This window comes from Danio rerio, chromosome 22 (genome assembly GCF_052040795.2).
Source record: "Danio rerio strain M-AB ecotype USA chromosome 22, GRCz13ab, whole genome shotgun sequence".
Lineage (NCBI taxonomy): Eukaryota > Metazoa > Chordata > Actinopteri > Cypriniformes > Danionidae > Danio > Danio rerio.
The window spans coordinates 12379196-12390000 of NC_141042.1; the positions used below are offsets into that span (position 1 = coordinate 12379196).

Sequence of the window (10805 nt, forward strand, 5' to 3'; positions counted from 1 at the left end):
TTATTAGCCCCTTTAAGCTATATTTTTTCGATAGTCTACAGAACAAACCATCGTTATACAGTAACTTGCCTAATTACCCTAACCTGCCTAGTTAACCTAATTAACCTAGTTAAGCCTTTAAATGTCACTTTAAGCTGTATAGAAGTGTCTTGAAAAATATCTAGCAAAACATTATGTGCTGTCATCATGGCAACGATAAAATAAATCAGTTATTAGAAATGAGTTATTAAAACTATTATGTTTAGAAATGTGTTAAACAAATATTCTCTCCGTTAAACAGAAATAGGGGGAAAACATAAACAGGGGGGGGGCAAATAATTCTGACTTCAACTGTATATGTGTCCCACGCTGCTAAAAAACACTATTAGGGGACTATTAGCACATTTATAAACGCAATACTGACTGCCCTCGTCTCCAAACAATTCTTCTTCTTCCTCTTGTTTTAATTACGGTTGGCAACACAAAGTGGTGTCTCTGTGCCATCTGAACATTGTGTTGCATCTCATGCACAATAAAGCGAGCTGACTGGTCTGAACCAAGTCTGTCAGTGTTGCGTCTATAATGTGCTGCAACGAAGGTTTTGTTTTCAATTCCTTGCTATGAGAGTGCAGCTGGACTCACGTGTGGATTACAGTGGTTTGCTAACACGCAACAAAAATACGTTTGTAAGGAACATTTTAACCCAAGAGCTTTTCGCATCTGGAAATGATGAAATTCAGATTTGCCGCTCGTCTTATTTTTAAAAAAGACGCGGTTTCAGTTTGTGTTGATTGTCCGGTCACTCCAGATTTTGTAAGTGTGCTTCGTTTATGTTTATTCAGATGGCAAAGTTAGTTAATATTGTCAGCAGCACTCTTTCAGTTTTTAAAGACATACCTTAGTAAACTAAGTTACTAAGTTTACAGTAAGCTAATATCATTACAATATTGTGGACTGAAACAACATTTTTTTTCTCGTATATAGCTTGCGGTATCAAACAACCCATTAAAACTACACTCTTCCAGCAGTTCCTTGCATCCAATGTCTCGTTTGTCACCCGATGAAATGTTCCTGAATGAAAGTGAAAGTGCCAAACTGCAGTTAAAGTCGACAAATTAGTCATTTGGCAAATAATTTGATTACTGATGTCCATGTAAACAGAGTCACTGTCTTTCTTCCCTGCGTCTGTGTGTATGTCTTGCCTGAAAATCAGCGCGTGGTCAAACTAAAACTCCCCTTCTTATGCAAACCCTACCCTCTTTCGCCACTCGACACTCCCACCCAAACAAAGCTGGGCTTATCCACTTTCCTGACTTTTTTCAACTAAAGGTGTGAAAACACCCTGCTGAGACGGGTGTTTCATGACCCTTTAAAGAAGATTTCTTAATATTTAGATTTTTTTGAACCCTTAGATTCTACATTTTGTTAATTCAACTAAATTTAAAGAATTTTATCTTAAAAAACACAAAAACCAAAACAACAAAACTGTAAAAATGAATCCTGAATGAGAAACTCTAAACTCTTTATGCACTTTACTCTTGATTCTTTAGTGCCAAACCATCTGATGGCCCACCATAGAAATCCAGACTCGAGACAACTCAATGTTTTGTTTCTAGACACCTCATTTTGGACGTTTTCAATAATATCTAGAGCCTAAAATGTTAGGTTATTATTACACCCTTTTAAGATGTATTTTGAGCTTGTCCACTTTCAATAACTTTAGAGGTTTGGTCAAAAACCCATCTTATTACATAGCTTTAGACACTCGTGTTGTTTAAAGCATTCAAACAACCAATCTATGACTCTACTAACCCCCAGGCTTGAGTCATTGTTTATCATACTATGACTAATGTTGTTCATTTACATAATTTTCCTCTGCACTTTAACCACAACATGAAAGAAAACAATGATTTCTGGCCACAGTGCAGCTCACGGGGAGCAGGTTATGAGCTTACCCGATGTCGTATACAAAGTCTCTTTCCAGGAACACTGGCTTAACACATTCGCAGCGCTTTAACTGGTGCTAAGGTCGAGTAAGACGGTGACTACCATTCACTCGCATGTAAAAGCCACAGTTACTGGAACATCAAAAGTCACCTGGAAAACCTAAGAAAACATTTTAGATTTTACACTGATTGTCAATGGGGTCCAACACCCAATTGGACCCCAAGTTTTCTTTTAAAGGACAGTAAATATGGTTTTTTAACATGCCTTATTTTGAGTTTCAAAGAAAATTAGAGTACGTTTGGGACTGGGATGACATGAAAGTATGGCTGCGCAAAATTGGAAAAAAAGTTTTTTTTTTTATGCGATATACATTGAACAGTTATATTTGGAAAGAATTCATATTTTTTAGATACATTTCAATAGTTCTGTAGTGGGTTTTGTTTGTTTGTGTTTAACGCCATGCCAGCTTTTATGCATATTGTTATGGCAAGAAAAGGTAAACTAGGATATATTATTAAAAGTATACTAAAAGTATAAATTAATTGGATTTTTGTCACATGATTTATAATAATTAAAGGTTTTTTTACATAAATAAAGCCAACAAAATCGGATGAAATAATTGAATAATGCTTCTTTGATGGTTTTGAAGCAAGTCCATATGTACACAAATAAAGTGCTTTAGGCTTTGCAATTAATCAAAACTCACTTTCGATTTTGAATTTTTTGAATTTCTCAAATCTCAGTTTAATGATTACAAAGAAATATCCTGCCCTCTTTCCAGCAGCTGGAATTTATTCCTCTGCATATCAACATTTCTTGTGAAAAATCAGTCAAATCCTGTAATGTGAATTTTGTAGCATGGGGCATGTTTGATTTATGGCAGTGTACTAGATTTATTCACATGTTTTAAAAGCTTTTTTTTTTTTTTTTAAATATAAAGATGGAGCATAACACACACTTGCAGAGTCTTTTTTAGCTTATTCTGCACAACTAAATGGACCAAAATACACAAAAATGTGCCATAATCCTTGTTTGTTATGTAATAAATGAACATAAACAGTTGAGAATAAAATGCATGTGTAACAGTATATTAGATACGTGCAGCTTTTAAAATGATATATTGCTGCTGCTGACAGTGCTTATCATCACTATTAATTAAAACAAAGAAAAAAATAAAACCCTTTACTGTTCTTGACTAAAGAATTATGCAGCTTTATTATGAAACAAATTAAGTTTGCATCTTACAGCCAAGAATTTATTTATCAGTTTTTTCTTTTAGTTGAACACCTATTAACAATTTTATTACTACAATTTTTAGGGGTTTTCAGCTTTAATATTATAGGACAGTGAAGATTATAGAAAGCAAAGTGTGGGAAGCAGGGAGGGAAAAAAATTATTTAAAAAAAATCGATGAAGGACCTCCGAGTCGGAACTCAAACTCGGGTCACCACGAATACCATAGTGCCATGTGTCAATGCACTAATGTTAACCAAAATAAACAAATGCCATATTGTTTACAGTTTGTTCATGTCATACAGTAACTATCATTAAGCAATACAACTTTTTTGTAAAGGGTTACCAAATATTTAATCTTTTCGGCTCGAATCGCAATAAGAAACGTTGGGATTACCTAAATCGCAAGAGGCTGCGAAATTAAATGTACATCTTTTCATTTCCCATCACCCAGAGCAAATGCATGACTTCCGTCTGTGTGTGACAGTCTTACTAGCCTACTGAGTGAGCATACTTTTGTTCTACCCAATCAGAACTATACACAATAAAAAACAAACAAACAGGAAAAATCGCAGACGTGTGGGATGATTGCATCTGCTGCTTCAGAAGCATAAACAGACAATTTAATATAAAAAAAACAGCACATCGGTAATATGGAAATATTTTGGTCACTAAACAAAAACAAGTCATTTGTAAGAGTTGTCACAGAATTGTTGCCAGCACGAAGGAAATACAACAACCAGCACCTAAAAAAGCACATCAGGCGTCTATATGCGGAGTTTCTTGGTAAAACGTCAACTAAAGCATTGCCAGGGACACTCAATCTAGTAGCTAGCAATAGCATAGTTCAATTTCAGTTGTTTGTGGCTGTTACACCATATGAAAAAACATCACAAAAGCACCAGGAGATAACTAAGATAACACACAACCTCGCTAACATCACGGCGCCTTTTAATGCAGTGACCAAAGAGGGATTAAAAAACCCATCCAAATGGGGTTTTTGCAGTACCACAGCTGTATGTTGAATGCCTTAATATTTTGTGTAGCATGTGTGATAATTATTTAGTTTTTTTAGACAATATAAGCTACAGAAAGGCTGATAAGCAAAATTAGCCATGATTGTTGGCTGATTTTTTTTTTTACCATCTCTCTAATTTTAGTTGAACTTAAGGTCACTTTATTTGTTCTTAATGTTTGCTCTAGAGAAAAAAAAATATGTTTAATTTCTGAATAATTAAAAGCTAATTTGAATAAAAGTTGGAGTAAGTTACTATCTTTTCAGTTCATTTTTTTAACTAACACTCACTTCATTTTAGCAGTTAGAAGCAGGTACAGATAGAGATTATTGAGCTGAAATAAATCACAAATAGAAACCGCAATATCTGTCCAAAAATAAATAAACAAAAAATTCACAATTAGATCTTTTCCCCAAATTGCACAGCCCTACAACAAATGCTATTAAATGCACTTCTTACACAGCCACAGGCCTTAAAAATACAAGCAACTGATAAACTTTCACACTAATATACAGTAGATAAACTTACTAATATTCCACAAATCATATAAACTGTAATATGACTATTACAGATACACACATTGTGATGTCAGTGCTGAAACTATCTATTGTGCACTAAATGATTGCATTATCATCAAAGTTACCATTTTACAAACAAATAACACAAGTAATAACTATTCCTCTAAAGTTCTTTGAATTGACATGCGCATCAGTTATCATTTGAAGTTGCATAGTTTATGCTTACTCTTTTTGGGATTCTAAAACAAGATGCACCTAAGTTTCTTTACATATGTATGAAACAAGCTCTCGTAACACTAAAAAGCAGCTGTGTAAACAACATAGGGTCAGAGATCATGACCTTTAGGAACAAACATGCAACCCTTCAACACAGTCACAGCCACACATTTAAACTCCAACACCCAACTGATTACAATCATGAATCCGTGACACAACTTACATGGAAAGGTACTGTCAGACAAAATGTGGCATCAATGACAAGCGAGCCTGAGCATACTTGAACTATTGACTTCAGTTTGACTAAATTGACATACTTTTTGAAACAAATCGCATCATTGTTTAAGATTTTTCGTAATCCTCTGATCACTGAAACAATTTGAGGTATAAAAACCTCAAAGATTTGAATCGTAAGATCTCAAAAATCACACGTCGCTCCTATAAATAACTTTCATATCTGATAGTTACATCAGCGCAGCTTTCTTTGTCCTGCATGTCAATGCAGAAAGGATAATCTCCTTGTATAACTTGGCAATAAATGTGTGTGTGTTTGTGTGTGTGTATGAGAAATTGTGTGTGTGGTGGAACGTTTCTCTTCTGTAGAAGTTTCCCCGGATGCCATCGAATACCACAAACACCGAAACTCTTACAATTTTCCACTGAGCAGGGTTCAGACCACCAACACCAACACAAGATCACAGTCTGTGAGGTTACAAAATGAGTTTACCCCCACCCAAAAAAAAGTCTGGGTCAACCTACCCAAACCAAACCCTGGATAACATTTCCATTCGTGCGTCTTATGTGCCATCATAACCTCTATGACAAAAGCATCATATGCTAGACAATTCTTATCTAGACTTTTGATGATATTCTGTGAGAATAAAGTAAAGAATCCACTATTAAAGGAATAGTTCAGCCTAAACTGAAAACTCTGTCATCGTTTACTCACCCTTTACTTGTTCCAGACATGACTTACTATCTTCTGTTAACACAAAAGAAGATATTTTGAAGAAAGCTGGAAACCTGTGACAATCGATTTCCATAGTAGTTTTTTTTTCCTACAATGAAAGTCAATGGTTACAGTTTTTCAGCTTTCTTCAAAACATCAACAGAATTTAGGTTTGGAACCACTTGAGGGTGAATAAATGAGTCACTGTGAGGTTAACTCTCCTTTTTATTATTAATTTACAATGTGTCAATAACCATACCGTAAATGGTATGAAAGTTAAAACAATATTTTGAACATAATGTGTTGGTTTGTTGTCATTTATAAAAGTACAAAATTGTTCACAGTTCATGGTACTTTTCATGATTTATTTAAAAGGACATTTTTACAAGTAAACATTAAAGCAGTTGCAGATGTTTTTTAAACGGTTTTGCTTTAGGAACCAGATACTGGATGTCAAGTGGCAGCCCAAAACAACACAGGCAAGACACAAGTAACACTTTTAAATAATTGCAAGAATTGAACATAAAGTTGCTGCCCAAAAAAATACAGATGAACCATTTAAAATTAATTTAATATTATATATTAAGTATAAGAGTAACATTCTGAAATGTTAAACTGTTTTTAACAATTGCTTGCATGTTTAAAGGAACACTCCAATTTTTGTTGTTGTGAGAAACAGGCTTATTTTACAACTCTTTTAAGAATAAACAGTTACCATTTCAATCCATTCAGCCAACCTCTTGGTCTGGTGGGAGCACTTTTAGCTTAGCTTAGCATTAATCATGGAATCAGATTAGACCATTAGCATCTCATTTAAAATAAAAAAAGAAAATGTTTTAATAATTCATTCATTCATTTTCTTGTCTGCTTAGTTCCTCTATTAATTTGGGGTCGCCACAGCAGAATGAACCCCCAACTTATCCATCTAGTTTTTACACAGCGGATGCCCTTCCAGCCGCAACCCATCTCTGGGAAACATTAACATACACTCATTCACACACACACTCATACACTACGGACAATTTAGCCTATCCAATTCACCTGTACCGCATGTCTTTGGACTGTGGGGGAAACGGGAGCACCCGGAGGAAACCCACGGGAATGCAGGGAGAACACGCAAACTCCACACAGAAACGCCAACTGAGCCGAGGCTCAAACCAGCGACCTTCTAGCTGTGAGGCGAACGTGCAACCCACTGCACCACTGCGTCGCCTATTTTAATAATTTTGCTGTTTAAATCTATAATTTTCGGTAAGTTTGTCGTGTACTAAGACTGAAGGAAAATGAAAACTTTCTATTTTCTAAGCAATATAGCCATAGGAACTATACTCTCATTCTAGCATAATTATCAATACCATCCTCGTACCATCATCACCACTGTGCCTGGCATGGCAGCAAAGTATTTTGATTATTATGCTTCAATGAGAGGATTCTTTCTAGCGATATTGACCTAAAAACAGCAACTTTACTTTCTAAAAAGTGGAGTGTTACTTTATAAAGAAAGATAAATCCTTAATTTACCCCAGAATAAACATTCTGTCATCATTTGCTCACCATGGACTTGTTTCAAACCGGTTTAGGTTTTTTGGTACTGTACTCTACTGTACTGCTGAACACACAATAAGCTATATTGAAGAATATAGGAAACCAATATCCATTGACTTTCATAGTATTTGTTTTACTACCATGGATGTTAGTGGTTACTGGTTTGTAACAGTCTTCAAAGTAACTTCATTTGTTTGGAACAGGTCAAGGGTGAGTAAATGATGACAGAACTTTCATTTTTGGTTAAACAATCCCTATAAAAGACACACTACGTAATTGTCGCCACTAAAAAGAGCATATCAACAACAAACAAATGCATATTTTGATGGAAACAGCTGAGCTTTTATTATGCCACAATCCACAGCTTCCAGTGCACTCATGATCACATGGAGGAGAAGATGAATCGCCGTTTTACTATACTACATGCAATTTAAAGTTGTTATAATGCTGCTCTGTTGTGTGTCTTTAACACACAACATATTTAAAGCATTTTGTTTCCCTTTTTTTGGGGAAGTTGAGGGCGTGTGACCAATTAAATTGCAAAAATCAATAAATCATTCATTTGGATATTTTATTGAATATCTGGATAGTTTATTGACATATTGCACCAATATAAGTAATGATTAGTGGTATACATAACAATTCTACACTGTAATTATTTTACACTACTAAAATGTTTGCTTGCAAATGTCCAATGCAGATCGTGCACTTGAGAAATCCCATGCTTACTTAAAATGTAGAATCTACATTAGCATACATAACAACAATATGCCTCATAAACCTCAAACAAACCCAGCTGAGAACCCCTGAGCTAGAAGATGAGAAGACAAAGATGCTAACACACCAACAGTCTGCCATTCTTTCATCCATCCATTTCATATTTTTGTTTCTCCTACACTTTTAGTGGTTACTGGTCTTCAAAGTAACTTCATTTGTTTGGAACCAGTTCAAGAGTGAGTAAATGATGACAGAACTTTCATTTTTGGTTAAACCAGGGGTGTCCAAACTCAGTCCTCGGGGGCCAGCGTCCTGCATAGTTTAGCTCTAACTTCCTCCAACACACCTGCCTGGAAGTCTAATTTACCTAGAAAAAGCTTGATTAGCTGGTTCAGGTGTGTCTAGTTTGGGTTGGAACTAAAATATGCAGGACACTGGCCCTTGTGGAACGAGTTTGGACACCCCTGGGTTAAACAATCCCTTTAAAGACACACTACATTATTTTTACCACTAGAGGAAGTGTATTAACAACAAACAAATCCACAGTTTCCATTGCACTCCTGATCACACAGAGAAGTAACAGCAGCAATGATTTACTATAATAAAAGCATTTAAGAGTTGTTATTATGCTGCTCTGTGAAGTCTAATGAAACACGCAACATATTTAAAGCATCTTGTTTCCCTTTTTGGGGGAAAATTGAAGGTGTGAGACCAACTAAATTGCAAAAATCAATCAAACATTCTTCAAATCATATGGGATTAAAATAAATATATGTGTAAGCATAGTATATAACACTTTTTCTAGTGGTCTTTAGATTTTTTTTTTTTGGGATATTTAGATATTTTATTGACATATTGCACCAATATATGTTTTCCATAAAACCAAATTGAAAATTGAGGGTGTTTTACTAGTGAAAATTGAAAAAGAAAAAAAAATCAATCAAACATTCGTCAAAACATTTGGGGAAAATGTAAAAACATAAGTCAGTGACATATATAACACTTTTCTAAAGTTTTTTGTTTTAGGGATATTTTGTTGGATATTTGGATATATTATTGACATATTGTGCGTTTAATGCAATATATATATGGCTCTTTACTTTTTACACAACTAAAATGTTTGCTTGTAAATATCCAAAGCAGATCGTGCACTTGAGAAATCCCACTTAAAATGTAGAAAGTACAATTGCACATAGGCCTTGAAAACATCAAACAAACCTGAGAACCACTGAGCTAGAAGATGAGAAGACAAAGATGCTAACAAACCAACAGGCTGCCATTCATTCATCCATCCATCCATTCATTCATTCATTCATTCATTCATTCATTCATTCGTTCATTCACGCAATACATGATCCATCCAAGTTACCTATTACACCTGAACCAAAGCTAACCCCTCTGCAGTAAAATAAAACATTTCACAAAACTGACCGGTGACTTCCATAGTATTTGTTTTTCCTATCCTGTCAGTGGTTACTGACATAATGGTACCTTAATTGTATTGAACAAGTCAAGGGTGAGTAAATGATGACAGAACTTTAATTTTTAGATGAACAATCCCTAAACAGACACATTATATAATTTTCACCACTAGAGGGAGTATTCAAAACAAACAAATGCGTATTTTGATGGAAACACCGGAGCTTTTATTATGCCACAATCCACAGGTACTAGAGCACTCATGATCACATGGAGAAGAAGTAGCAGCTCTGTTTTACTAAACTAAATGCATTTTAGAGTTGTTATAATGCTGCTCTGTGCAATCTAACGAAACACACAACATATTTAAAGCATCTTGTTTCCCTTTTTGGAGGAAACTGATGGTGTGTGACCTGCTAAAATAGTTAAAATCAATTGAACGTTCATCAAAACATCTGGGATAAATATAAATACATGCGTCAGCAGAATATATAACACTTTTCTAGTGGTTTTTGGATATTTTATAGGATATTTTATTGACATATTGCGCCAAAATTTGTTTTCCATAAAACCAAACCGCAAATCGAGGGTTTGTGACTAGTGAGAATTGCAAAACATTCCTTAAAACATTTGGGGAGCAACATATATACAACACTGTTCTACTGTTGTTGTTTTTTTGTTAGTTTTTTTATATATATTTTGTGGGATATTTCAATATATTGTTGACATATTGTGCCTGTAATACAATGTATATATATATATATATATATATATATATATATATATATATATATATATATATATATATATATATATATATATATATATATATATATATATATATATCCATATATATATATGGCTCTTTACTTTTTACACAACTAAAATGTTTGCTTGTAAATATCCAAAGCAGATCTAGCACTTAAGAAATCACATGCTTACTTAAAATGTAGAACGTACAATTACCAAAACACCAAAAATATGCCTAAAATATGCCTCGTAAATATCAAACAAACCCAGCTGAGAACCACTGAGCTAGAAGATGAGAAGACAAAGATGCTTACAGACCAACTGGCTGCCATTCATTCATCCATCCATTCATTCATCCATCCATTCATTCATTCATTCATTCACGCAACACATGATCCATCCAAGTTACACCTGAACCAAAGCCAAACCCTCTGCAGTAAAAAAAAAACATTAAAAAAATATAACACAGTCGCACAACACATCGCTTTTTTTCCATTTGGGATGAAACAGGTGCAT

The 10805-nt window shown here is 34.5% G+C and overlaps 1 protein-coding gene across 5 annotated transcripts in view; it reads right to left on the bottom strand.

Moving 5' to 3' along the window:
- The window catches only part of ptpn4b (protein tyrosine phosphatase non-receptor type 4b), a 69180-nt gene that overhangs the window by 57322 nt on the left and 1053 nt on the right, over positions 1-10805 (bottom strand). The window contains exon 1 of one of the 5 annotated variants that reach the window (XM_087302566.1): positions 40-2849. The exons of the other annotated variants lie outside the window; for them this stretch is intronic. The gene's annotated coding sequence lies outside the window, so the exon portion shown is untranslated. Of the gene's footprint in view, positions 1-39; positions 2850-10805 lie in introns of those variants that run through there. 5 annotated transcript variants of the gene reach the window in all.